The sequence below is a fragment of the Coregonus lavaretus genome (genome assembly GCF_964263955.1).
Source record: "Coregonus lavaretus genome assembly, chromosome: 15".
NCBI classification, from domain to species: Eukaryota; Metazoa; Chordata; class Actinopteri; order Salmoniformes; family Salmonidae; genus Coregonus; species Coregonus lavaretus.
Window position 1 is genome coordinate 36319305 of NC_140002.1, and position 13624 is coordinate 36332928.

The 13624-nt window shown below is 42.8% G+C and overlaps 1 protein-coding gene across 1 annotated transcript in view; it reads left to right on the top strand.

The window, feature by feature from the left end:
• The first annotated feature begins 4763 nt into the window (after positions 1-4763).
• The window catches only part of LOC311142997 (roundabout homolog 1-like), a 171611-nt gene continuing 162750 nt past the window's right edge, over positions 4764-13624 (top strand). The window contains exon 1 of the mRNA XM_084178786.1: positions 4764-4807. The gene's annotated coding sequence lies outside the window, so the exon portion shown is untranslated. The remainder of the gene's footprint in view (positions 4808-13624) is intronic.

Here is a 13624-nt window from a genome sequence, read left to right on the forward strand (position 1 = left end):
ATTTGCAGAGAAGAGAAACGCAGAGAGAGGGAAAGAAAGAGAAGAGCAGCATGATTTGTGCATCAGCAGTCCCAGACTTGCTGTAAGATAGAGAATATGAAGGCCGTCTGTCATATTTCACATTCTCATTGTGTGTATGACCCTGAGTGACTAGAGTGCTGCGCTCTGCGACTGACGAATGGAGAGAGAGAGGCAGAGAGTGGGGGGAAATGGAAGAGTTGGTGGATGGGTTGTTACAGATAATGGAGAGAAAGGGAAGACGCCGGAAGAGGGGGAGGTGAAATGGAAAATATTTGAAGATGAGAAATATGAAAGAGGGAAAGGGAAGGTGCACATACTGTTAGTGCCAGACACCCAGTAATGGAGTTTAGACAAACTGGAGTCTAGATTGACTGGTTAACACCACCAATGTTAACAAAGACCACTTATAACAGCTATCAGTGATTATGCCCTCTATGTACATGAGGAATACCAATGTAATATTGTACTGTATAATACTAAAATATTGCTCTAATATATACAATACCATCCACCAACCCCATGAAACACATATAATAACTACATAAGCTTCATTGACTCCCAAATGCCCTTAATTTCCTCAGTGATTAAGGAGCTCATTTCTATGGTGTCCTTGTGATTATGATTAGCATATAGGGAAAGAGATTGGCATATATTTTTTTTGTACTTCTTATTTACTGAAAGCTGCCTGACAGCAATACATGCCTGGTATAGGGGGGATTCCAGATGTCCTTGTCAGAAACACATAGCTAGTAAGGCATATGTTTAGCAGCACCTACAGGTGTACTGTATGTTAGAGTTGTAGCTACACAAAGAAAGAGCTGTTGAAAAGAGGGAGTGGGATGGGCAGATGCATGGTTCTTCTTCTGTGTGAAAACACAAAGAAATCAGTTATGTCTAAGCTACTCTTCACGACAAAGGTCACCCTACAGATATTTTTATGTGAAAGAGAAACAAAACATCAATCACTTATGACTAATTAATTATACAGAACTAACTATGCCATTATGCAATTATACACTAACTAATTATGCAGTGTTTGTTGCTGTTCGTATCTATGGTGATAGCACTTAATATGATTTATTCCTTCATGAATATCAGTGACAGTTTTAGTTAGTGTTTGGGTTCAGTCTTCTTTGGTCTGGCTCGGAACCAATTTACAGCTGAAGCTTTAAATAGCAAAACAATAATTTACAATATTTGCCATTGTCTGATCCCTCTGGCTTATTTCTCCTTTCTCTATGACAACCGATAAAATATTTGTGTTTCTCTTTGTGTCTACTTGTACCATCTGTTGCCGTGGTTACATTAGTCTTGGAGAGGCATTGGATGGTCAGGCGGACCTGTGAAATGTACCGTAGAAATCATAAACTCTGCACTCTGCAATGTGTGCTGCACCTGCTGTTATGTTGGAGGCCACACGCATGTGCGGTCAGCTCTCCTAGTGGACCTCTACATCATATTTATACCATTAGCCATGCTCTGCAGTGTTTGTTTAGGCAGCTGGCCTGGAGCTATGGTCCCTGCTCTCCCTGGGAGAGCCTGGGTGTTTGTGTAGGCAACCTGTTGACTCTTCCGCACCGTGATGTGGTTGGAGGGAGGCCTCCTCTCCTCAACACCACATCCTCTGAGGTTAGTAAGCACACTTTATCCTCTGCTCTGGAAGGGGATTTGATGGCGAACTCACAGAATGTCACTGGATGTACTGACACTGATCCTTTTGTGTTTTGAGAGGAGAACCGTTTTCAACACTATTTGTCTCAGGAGGGGACTGGTTACAGAGGGATAATGCAATGGGAAGTATGTGTCCAGGCTTAAGTGGTTGTTTGTCTTCCTGGAATTCCTCAGCCTCTGACCCTGAAGGTTTGATTGATTCCCACCTCTCCAAGACTGATCTACACTACCTTACCCCCTTTAAATAATGACCTCATCCTTCCTTTACCCCTGAGAGAAACGAAGGGGTACAAGGAGAAGGGTATCCAGAGTGATAGTGGATGGGGGGAATGGGGGGAATGGGGGAGGAAGAGGGGTGAGGTAGTGAAAGTGACAGGGGAAAAATGGGAAGTGGGAGGATGGAGGATGGAAGACAGAGAAAGTAGATCACATGTTCTTGTTTTGTCATTCATCTTCTACAGGACCAAGCAGTTGTCACTTTGAGGTTATGTGAGAGAAAAATACGGAGAGAGTAGGTATAATGTGCATGTGTTTGTGTGTGAAGGGAGAAGGGGTGGAAAAACTCAATGTTTTGTGAAGGAATGTGCTGATGGTTAGCCTGTAAGTACCCATATTTGACTGCTTTTTTACCAGTGGCGCTGGGGTGGGCTGCTATACTGCTGTGTGTTGTGTGTTGTACAGGTTCCAGAACTGGTCTAGTTTAATCTGCAAGCATTCAGCTGGGCTGGCAGTGGCACACTCAGAGCAATAAAGAGATTGAAGGCAGGGAAGGAAGGCTTTCTCCAACTGCAGGAGCAATGCTGAGGTTTATCAAAATGGACACATGGGCGTACGGAGATGCTTTATTGAGAGAGAGAGAGAGAGAGAGAGAGAGAGAGAGAGAGAGAGAGAGAGAGAGAGAGAGAGAGAGAGAGAGAGAGAGAGAGAGAGAGAGAGAGAGAGAGAGAGAGAGAGAGAGAGAGAGAGAGAGAGAGAGAGAGAGAGAGAGAGAGAGAGAGAGAGAGAGAGAGAGAGAGAGAGAGAGAGAGAGAGAGAGAGAGAGAGAGAGAGAGTCAGAGAAATTGACTCTTTCTGCAGCTCTGGGTTCATGTGTCAGGGAAATGTGTAACATGGTGCAGGTGTTAATAATAAGGAACGTTTCACGTTGCAGGACATGCCGACAGTCGGTCATCAACCTCAATTTCCTCTTAGTAAAGTGCAAAACCAAAGCAGCTTTTGTTAAGCATAAGCAATTGTAGCCTGGAAATGAAAATACTCTGGAATTTACCTCAGCCACGAAAACATGTGATATAACTTAACATGTAGGAAGGTGGGATAGATAGAGCATCAAAGCAGGTCAATGCTGTACATACTTTTGTAGAAAGGGCATGAAAGAGAAGAATACTCTCTTGTGAATAATCTCTAACATGATCCAAGTCAGCCAGCAGAGGGTGTGCTTGCTCTCTGGTCATAAAGCAAGCCAGAGAGAAGGGTTAGGCAGATTCCACTGCATTCCTACAATAAACCCATTAAGCCCTCAAGAAAGTTATCTATCTTTATTGACAATTAATCAATAGTAAAATGTTCTTAATTGGTTGTATTTAATGAAATTCTAAAGCTTTTATTCATACAAAATCAGATTATTGTGTATTCTTAGATTTTATTTGTATTTTTTTCATGCACTGAACTTGAAAATTAAATGGTCATTCTATCTGATGTTGCCATTGCCATTGGCGTGCTGAGACTGAGAGTTCCCTGGGGTTGATCTTAATTCATGATTAAGAGAAGTGCAACACTGCTCCTGGCTAATCTCTGCCAAAGTGAATTTTAATTGGCTTATTAAGATAATATCTTGTGCCCAAGTGAGCCACTTGCGGGATTGAAAGGTCACATATAAGCACATATGTTGTGAGACCTTGGTTCACACGGTCGTTTTAAACACTGTTATGTCTCCCAGCGGGGTGAACGACGTTGTGCAGTCCCTTTGACTTTTCATTGAATAGGATGTAAAGGGAGCACCCTGTCTGTTAGACAATCCCTTTCACTTTATAAAACCCACACAGGGGACATCATTGTCTGTTGTTTAACATTTGTTCTGCTGTTGTTTGAGTAGAGAAAAACTGCAGAAGAATTACTGGTTTTGCCCATCACTTTTTGTTCTGCAAGTAGACGAATTCGACTAGGCCTATAACTGAGTACAATTTCAATCAATTTGGTTAGACACATTTTTTATAGTTAATAATAATTCAAATACACTTTTAATTGAAATGTAATTAATTCATTAAGCAAGACGCGAAGTAGCACTGGCTGGCCACAATCATATTATGTAAAATAACATTGGTTTTAGATTTAGATTAACATTTGGAGAAGGCTAACACTGGTTTAACTTAATAGGTAAATACATTCAATTTAGGTTTCCCGTCTTAAAATAACCTCTATGAAAAACCCCATTGTGGACTGGGAAGAGTGGCGCATACCATACAGCCCTCACTGAGCGCTGCCCTTTTCAAACGTCCCTTCAGCCCTAAGTACACGAAGTCGGGTGAGCGCCGGCGGGTTTCAGAAACAGGCAACTGAAATCAGGAAAGTGACTGCACTGAAGGTGGACGTTCGGATTTTGGACTCTGCCATATCACTCATTCGAAAGAAAACTATGCCAAAGTGGAAATAATGTTTGATCACAGATGAATTCCGCTAAAACCTCAGTGTTTAGTCTTGGTTTTAAGAAGCTAACTCGGAATCGAGAATAAGATCCTAGTTATGTGGACGATCTCGTGGGCAACCCTAATAATGTGACCGGGAGGTTTGGTATGAGCTATCAGTAAAGTAGTATCTTTGTAACAGTGTACAGAAATACCAATCATCCCACACGGAGTTATTCGGAGACTTGCTCTCACCATAGGCTACCCCAGCGCAGCGCACAGCCACAGAGAAGAGAGTTGGAGACGGCGTGGTAGGCTGTTTAACTGAAGAAGGAAGCAGAACATTTTTGAAAAATATTTTTATTTACATCGAATAGACCACATCAACCATTTGTGGATAATATAATTAGCTTCCGTCCTCTGCTGCTTTGGAATGATGCCTGCGCGTTCTGTTGGAATTTGCTTTCTACTCGGATTTATTCACATTTGTACAGGTAAAGACTGCTCTATTTCACCTTAGCTGACTTGGGTTTTGACTGAATTTGAAAAGTGATATTCCTGTAATAGTCTATTCTTATGTGCGCTTGCGTTTATGAGCGTGTGCTTGTGTGTGGGAATGAAAGATGGCATGGCATGGGTGGGGTGAGTTGATAAGTATCGACTGACTTAGGCTACATAAAACTTTACTATCATCCTTTCATATCTGTTTAATCCTTTGACGTTGTGTGCCAAGCCCAGCCGTGTGGCATGAAGTGGTCCTTGACCCAGGCAGCCTGTCTGACTCATGGTCTGACTGCTGACAGCCAGAATGCGCTCTTATTGCCTTAGCTGTGTAAAATAACAAGCTCTCGCGGTCTCACATCAGAATTAGAAGTTAATCGATGTTTCAAAAAAATCTAATTTCGAAGTTGTTCCAAACATCACATTTTGAAGTGTTTGGTTACATCTCTGTATGTTCCAGGGTTAAGTTTAGATATTAACTCAGAATTCTTAAGGTTAGGCATTAACTCCGAATGGTTAAGGCTTAAAAATTAAATAAAAACTACTTTCTATAGCTGGATTTGAACATGCAACCTTTGTAACCAGAGGCAGATGCTTACTAGATGAGTACTATATGCCCAATCGCCATCCCTGTCTTCAACGCCTACTTGAAAGTAACAGCACTCACACACTGTTGCCCCTTGTGGCTGATTTCCTCGTTGTCTCCCGATGTCCTCAGACATGGATATACAGTTGAAGTCGGAAGTTTACATACACCTTCGCCAAATAGATTTAAACTCAGTTTTTCACAATTTCTGACATTTAATCCTAGTAAAAATGCCCTGTCTTAGGTCAGTTAGGATCACCTCTTTATTTTAAGAATGTGAAATGTCAGAATAATAGTAGAGAGAATAATTTCTTTCAGGTTTTATTTCTTTCATCACATTCCCAGTGGGTCAGAAGTTTACATACACTCAATTTGTATTTGGTAGCATTGCCTTTAAATTGTTTCACTTGGGTCAAACGTTTCGGGTAGCCTTCCACAAGCTTCCCACAATAAGTTGGGTGAATTTTGGCCCATTCCTCCTGACAGAGCTGGTGTAACGGAGGCAGGTTTGTAGACCTCCTTGCTCGCACACGCTTTTTCAGTTCTGCCCACACATTTTCTATAGGATTGAGGTTAGGGCTTTGTGATGGCCACTCCAATACCTTGACTTTGTTGTCCTTAAGCCATTTTGCCACAACTTTGGAAGTATGCTTGGGGTCATTGTCCATATGGAAGACCCATTTGCGACCAAGCTTTAACTTCTTGACTGATGTCTTGAGATGTTGCTTCAATATATCCACATAATTTTCCTTCCTCATGATGCCATCTATTTTGTGAAGTGCACCAGTCCCTCCTGCAGCGAAGCACTCCCACAGCATGATGCTGCCACCCCCGTGCTTCACGGTTAGGATGGTGTTCTTCGGCTTGCAACACCCCCTTTTTCCTACAAACATAACGATGGTATTATGTCCAAACGGTTCTATTTTTGTTTCATCCGACCAGAGGACATTTCTCCAAAAAGTACGATCTTTGTCCTCATGTGCAGTTGCAAACCGTAGTCTGGCTTTTTTATGGCGGTTTTGGAGCAGTGTCTTCTTCCTTGCTGAGCGGCCTTTCAGGTTATGTCGATATAGGACTCGTTTTACTGTGGATATAGATACTTTTGTACCTGTTTCCTCCAGCATCTTCACAAGGTCCTTTGCTGTTGTTCTGGGATTGATTTGCACTTTTCGCATCAAAGTACATTCATCTCTAGGAGACAGAGCGCGTCTCCTTCCTGAGCGGTATAACGGCTGCGTGGTCCCATGGTGTTTATACTTGCGTACTATTGTTTGTACAGATGAACATGGTACCTTCAGGCGTTTGGAAAATGCTCCCAAGGTGAACCAGACTTGTGGAGGTCTACCATTTTTTTTCTGAGGTCTTGACTGATTTCCCCATGATGTCAAGCAAAGAGGCACTGAGTTTGACGGTAGGCCTTGAAATACATCCACAGGTACACCTCCAATTGACTCAAATTATGTCAATTAACCTACCAGAAGCTTCTAAAGCCATGACATAATTTTCTGGAATTTTCATTTTACATTTACATTTTAGTCATTTAGCAGACGCTCTTATCTAGAGCGACTTACAGTTAGTGAGTGCATACATTATTTTTATTTTTTTCCTACTGGCCCCCCGTGGGAATCGAACCCACAACCCTGGCGTTGCAAACACCATGCTCTACCAACTGAGCTACATCCCTGCCGGCCATTCCCTCCCCTACCCTGGACGACGCTGGGCCAATTGTGCGCCGTCCCATGGGTCTCCCGGTTGCGGCCGGCTACGACAGAGTCTGGATTTGAACCAGGATCTCTAGTTGCACAGCGCCACTCGCCACAAGCTGTTTAAAGGCACAGTCAACTTAGTGTATGTAAACTTATGTTCCACTGGAATTGTGATACAGTGAATTATAAGTGAAATAATCTGTCTGTAAACAATTTTTGGAGAAATTTATGGAGTGGTTGAAAAACGAGTTTTAATGACTCCAAACTAAGTTTATGTAAACTTCCAACTTCAACTGTACCTCAAATACTGACTTGTAAACGGGGTGACATGACTGGTGTAAAAATGTGTAGTTATGAATCGCTGGCTTTCACATCAGCAGAGATCCTGAGATAAAGAATGAGACCATGCTCTCCTTATATTGTTTTAGTGTCCTGACTCTGTGCCTTCTCCTTGGTAATCACCTGTCAGGGTGCCAGCTTTGCCACTGTCAGTGTTACCCTTAGAGTTAAAGTGAAAAGTGTGTGTTGTGTGTGTGTGTGTGTGTTTGTGTGTGTGTGTGTGTGAGAAAGAGCGAGAGAGAAATAGTTGTCATGATAAGGCTATGATCATGCTATTTTTCAGGAGTAAATAAGTAGGAACATGTGAAGGGTTTATAAAAGTGTAACAACCAGTCAACACACACTTTCTGGTCGCTGAGATCAGCAGTGTGCAGGTTAATGACTAACAGTAGAAAGAGTCCCAGGTCAATGGATAGAGGCCTTATGAAGTCCCTTTAACAACACTGCTAGTTTGAACAGGTGAGGCTTGTGTACATACTGATGGGACTGGCCCATATTGATATGACTTATCATCTGCTAACACTGATATAGGGTTTTATAACATACACTCTCTCTTTAAACAAAACCATTGCCTTTTCTGTTTGATTGTGAATGAGCAAACTGCACTTATATATATATGAACAAGAAATTGTATTTTTTATTTTATTTTATTGTGATCCCCATTAGCCGATGCCAATGGCGATAGCTTGTCTTCCTGGTGTCTGACTCATAACAAAAAAGACATTACAGACAAAAAGACATTACAATTTACAAAAACATTAACATAGACATTACAACTAGGTCAGATAGGGGAGAGGAATTGTGAGGTGTTGTTTTATTCGTTTATTTAAAGCTAATTTTGCTGTTTGCTTGAGTGATTTGAGATGGAAGGGAGTTACATGTGATCATGGCTCTATATAATACTGTGCGTTGCCTTGAATTCATTCTGGATTTGGGGACTGTGAAGAGACCCCTGTCAGCATGTCTGGTGGGGTAAGTATGTCTGTCAGAGCTATATGTAAGTTGATTATAGAGACAATTTGGACATCTCAACACAATAACATTTCTCACAAGAACAAGAATTGATGCAGTTCATCTCTCGTCAACCCAGGAAAGACATGCATGTTGTTGATGTTAGTTCTGTATGTGCAGTTAAGGGCAAGGATGCTGCTATGTTTTGAGGCAGCTGCACCTTTGCTAGGTCTTTCTTTGCTGCACTTTAAAAACAAAAATCCTCATCAATCTACACACAATACCCCATAATGACAAAATGAAAACTGGTTTTTAGATTTGTTTGAAAATGTGTAAAAATAAAAAATAAAACGTATTTACATAAGTATTCAGACCCTTTGCTATGAGACTTGAAATTGAGCTCAGGTGCATCCTGTTTTCATTGATCATCCTTGAGATTGTTCTACAACTTGATTGGAGTCCACCTGTGGTAAATTCAATTGATTGAACATGATTTGGAAAGGCACACACCTGTCTATATAATGTCCCACAGTTGACAGTGCATGTCAGAGCAAAAACCAAGCTATGAGGTCGAAGGAATTGTCCATAGAGCTCCGAGACAGGATTGTGTCGAGGCACAGAACTGGGGAAGAGTACCAAAGAATGTCTGCAGCATTGAACGTCCCCAAGAACATAGTGGCCTCCATCATTCTTAAATGGAAGAAGTTTGGAACCACCAAGACTCTTCCTAAAGCTAGCCGCCAGGCCAAACTGAGCAAACGGGGGAGAAGGGCCTTGGTCAGGGAGGTGACCAAGAACCCAATGGTCACTCTGACAGAGCTCCAGAGTTCCTCTGTAGAGATGGGAGAACCTGGCACCATCCCTATGGTGAAGCATGGTGGTGGCAGAATAATTCTGTGGGGATGTTTTTCAGCGGCAGGGACTGGGAGACTAGTCAGGATCGAGGGAAAGATGAACGGCGCAAAGTACAGAGAGATCGTTGATAAAAATCTGCTCCAGAGAGCTCAGGACCTCAGACTGGGGCGATGGTTCACCTTCCAACAGGACAACGACCCTAAGCACACATCCAAGACAACACAGGAGTGGCTTCGGGACAAGTCTCTGAATGTCCTTGAGTGGTCCAGCCAGAGCCCGGACTTGAACATCTCTGGAGAGACCTGAAAATAGCTGTGTAGCGACGCTCCCCATCCAACCTGACAGAGCTTGAGAGGATCTGCAGAGAAGAATGGGAGAAACTCCCCAAATACAGGTGTGCCAAGCTTGTAGCGTCATACCCAAGAAGAGGCTGTAATCGCTGCCAAAGGTGCTTCAACAAAGTACTGAGGAAATGGTTTGAATACTTATGTAAATGTATAAAAACCTGTTTTTGCTTTGTCGTTATGGGGTATTGTGTGCAGATTGATGAGGGAAAAAAACAATTTAATCAATTTTAGAATAAGGCTGTAACGTAACAAAATGTGTAAAAAGTCAAGGGGTCTGAATACTTTCCGAATGCACTGTATATTATGTTAGAGAAGCTTCCATTGAAGAATACTCTCTGGGTTCTATTGGCTAAATAATTATTCAACCATGTGATGGCAGGTGATGTAAAGCCATAGCAAGTGAGTTTCTTCAATAACAATTCATGATCAATAACATCAAAGGCTGCACTGAAATCTAACAATACAGCTCCAATTATCATATTATTATCAATTTCTTTGAACCAATCACCTGTCATCTCTATATGCATGCTGAAAGTCAGTAGTTAACTTGTTCTCTGAAAAATAGTATTGTATTTGGTCAAACACAATTCTCTCCATCAGTTTACTAAGAACAGGCAGCAAACTGATTGGGCGGCTGTTAGAGCCAGCAAAGGGTGCTTTACTATTTTTAGGCAGTGGAATTACTTTAGCTTCCTTCCACGCCTGTGGAAAGATATAGCAAATAGGGTGGCAATACAGTCTGCTACCATTCTCAATAGTTTCCCATCAAGGTTGTCTATACCTGGTGGCTTATCATTATTGATGGATAACAATCGTTTTTCCACCTCTCCCACACGAACTTGACCAAATTCAAAACAGCAATCCTTCTCTTTCATTATTTGATAAATGTATGTACTGAACAAAAATATAAACGCAACATGCAACAATTTCAATGATTCTACTGAGTTACAGTTCATATAAGGAAATCAGTCAATTGAAATAAATAAATTAGGCCCTAATCTATGGACTTCACATGACTGGGAATGGGAGCAGTCATGGGTGGGCCTGGGAGTGCATAGGCCCACCCACATGGGAGCCAGGCCCACCCACTGAGGAGCCAGGCCCAGCCAATCATAAGTAACTTTATTACAGACAGAAATACTCCTCAGTTTCATCAGCTGTCCAGGTGGCTGGTCTCAGATGATCCCGCAGGTGAAGAAGCCGGATGTGGAGGTCCTGGGCTGGCTTGAATACACGTGGTCTGCGTTTGTGAGGCCGGTTGGACGTACTGCAAAATTCTCTAAAACGACGTTGGAGGCAGCTTATGGTAGAGAAATTAATATTAAACTCTGGTTAACATTCCTGTACTCAGGATGCCAATTGCATGCTCCCTCAAAACTTTGTCATGGCATTGTGTTGTGTGACAAAACTGCACATTTTAGATTGGCCTTTTATTGTCCCCAGCACAAGGTGCACCTGTGTATTGATCATGCTGTTTAATCAGCTTCTTGATCTGCCACACCTCTCAGGTGGATGGATTATCTTGGCAAATGAGAAATGCTCACTAGCAGGGATGTAAACAAATGTGTGCACAAAATTTGAGAGAAATAAGCTTTTTGTGCATATGGACAAATTGAAATGTCTTTTTGTCTGTAATGTCTTTTTCGTTATGAGTCGGACACCAGGAAGACAAGCTATCGCCATTGGCGTCGGCTAATGGGGATCACAATAAAAGAAAAGAAACAAATACAATTAAATTCCTTGTTCATATATATAAGTGCAGTTTGCTCATTCACAATCAAACAGCAAAGGCAATGGTTTTGTTTAAAGAGAGAGTGTATGTTATAAAACCCTATATCAGTGTTAGCAGATGATAAGTCATATCAATTTGGGCCAGTCCCATCAGTATGTACACAAACCTCACCTGTTCAAACTAGCAGTGTTGTTAAAGGGACTTCATTAGGCCTCTATCCATTGACCTGGGACTCTTTCTACTGTTAGTCATTAACCTGCACACTGCTGATCTCAGCGACCAGAAAGTGTGTGTTGACTGGTTGTTACACTTTTATAAACCCTTCACATGTTCCTACTTATTAAATCCTGAAGAATAGCATGATCATAGCCTTATCATGACAACTATTTCTCTCTCGCTCTTTCTCACACACACACACACACAAACACACACACACACTCACAACACACACTTTTTCACTTTAACTCTAAGGGTAACACTGACAGTGGCAAAGCTGGCACCCTGACAGGTGATTACCAAGGAGAAGGCACAGAGTCAGGACACTAAAACAATATAAGGAGAGCATGGTCTCATTCTTTATCTCAGGATCTCTGCTGATGTGAAAGCCAGCGATTCATAACTACACATTTTTACACCAGGCATGTCAAATCAAATCAAATCAAATTTTATTGGCCACATGCGCCGAATACAACAAGTGCAGACATTACAGTGAAATGCTTACTTACAGCCCTTAACCAACAGTGCATTTATTTTTAACAAAAAAGTAAAAATAAAACAACAACAAAAAAAGTGTTGAGAAAAAAAGAGCAGAAGTAAAATAAAATAACAGTAGGGAGGCTATATATACAGGGGGGTACCGGTGCAGAGTCAATGTGCGGGGGCACCGGCTAGTTGAGGTAGTTGAAGTAATATGTACATGTGGGCAGAGTTAAAGTGACTATGCATAAATAATTAACAGAGTAGCAGCAGCGTAAAAGGATGGGGTGGGGGGGGCAGTGCAAATAGTCCGGGTAGCCATGATTAGCTGTTCAGGAGTCTTATGGCTTGGGGGTAGAAGCTGTTGAGAAGTCTTTTGGACCTAGACTTGGCACTCCGGTACCGCTTGCCGTGCGGTAGCAGAGAGAACAGTCTATGACTAGGGTGGCTGGAGTCTTTGACAATTTTGAGGGCTTTCCTCTGACACCGCCTGGTTTAGAGGTCCTGGATGGCAGGAAGCTTGGCCCCAGTGATGTACTGGGCCGTACGCACTACCCTCTGTAGTGCCTTGCGGTCGGAGGCCAAGCAGTTGCCATACCAGGCGGTGATGCAACCAGTCAGGATGCTCTCGATGGTGCAGCTGTAGAATTTTTTGAGGATCTGAGGACCCATGCCAAATCTTTTCAGTCTCCTGAGGGGGAATAGGCTTTGTCGTGCCCTCTTCACGACTGTCTTGGTGTGTTTGGACCATGATAGTTCGTTGGTGATGTGGACACCAAGGAACTTGAAGCTCTCAACCTCTTCCACTACAGCCCCGTCGATGAGAATGGGGGCGTGCTCAGTCCTCTTTTTTTTCCTGTAGTCCACAATCATCTCCTTTGTCTTGGTCACGTTGAGGGAGAGGTTGTTGTCCTGGCACCACACGGCCAGGTCTCTGACCTCCTCCCTATAGGCTGTCTCATCGTTGTCGGTGATCAGGCCTACCACTGTTGTGTCGTCGGCAAACTTAATGATGGTGTTGGAGTCGTGCCTGGCCATGCAGTCATGGGTGAACAGGGAGTACAGGAGGGGACTGAGCACGCACCCCTGAGGGGCCCCCGTGTTGAGGATCAGTGTGGCAGATGTGTTGTTACCTACCCTTACCACATGGGGACGGCCTGTCAGGAAGTCCAGGATCCAGTTGCAGAGGGAGGTGTTTAGTCCCAGGATCCTTAGCTTAGTGGTCCTCTGTAGCTCAACTGCTAGAGCACGGCGCTTGTAACGCCAAGGTAGTGGGTTCGATCCCCGGGACCACCCATACACAAAAATGTATGCACGCATGACTGTAAGTCGCTTTGGATAAAAGCGTCTGCTAAATGGCATATTATTATTAGTGATGAGCTTTGAGGGCACTATGGTGTTGAATGCTGAGCTGTAGTCAATGAATTGCATTCTCACGTAGGTGTTCCTCTTGTCCAGGTGGGAAAGGGCAGTGTGGAGTGCAATAGAGATTGCATCAGCTGTGGATCTGTTGGGGCGGTATGCAAATTGGAGTGGGTCTAGGGTTTCTGGGATAATGCTGTTGATGTGAGCCATGACCAGCCTTTCGAAGCACTTCA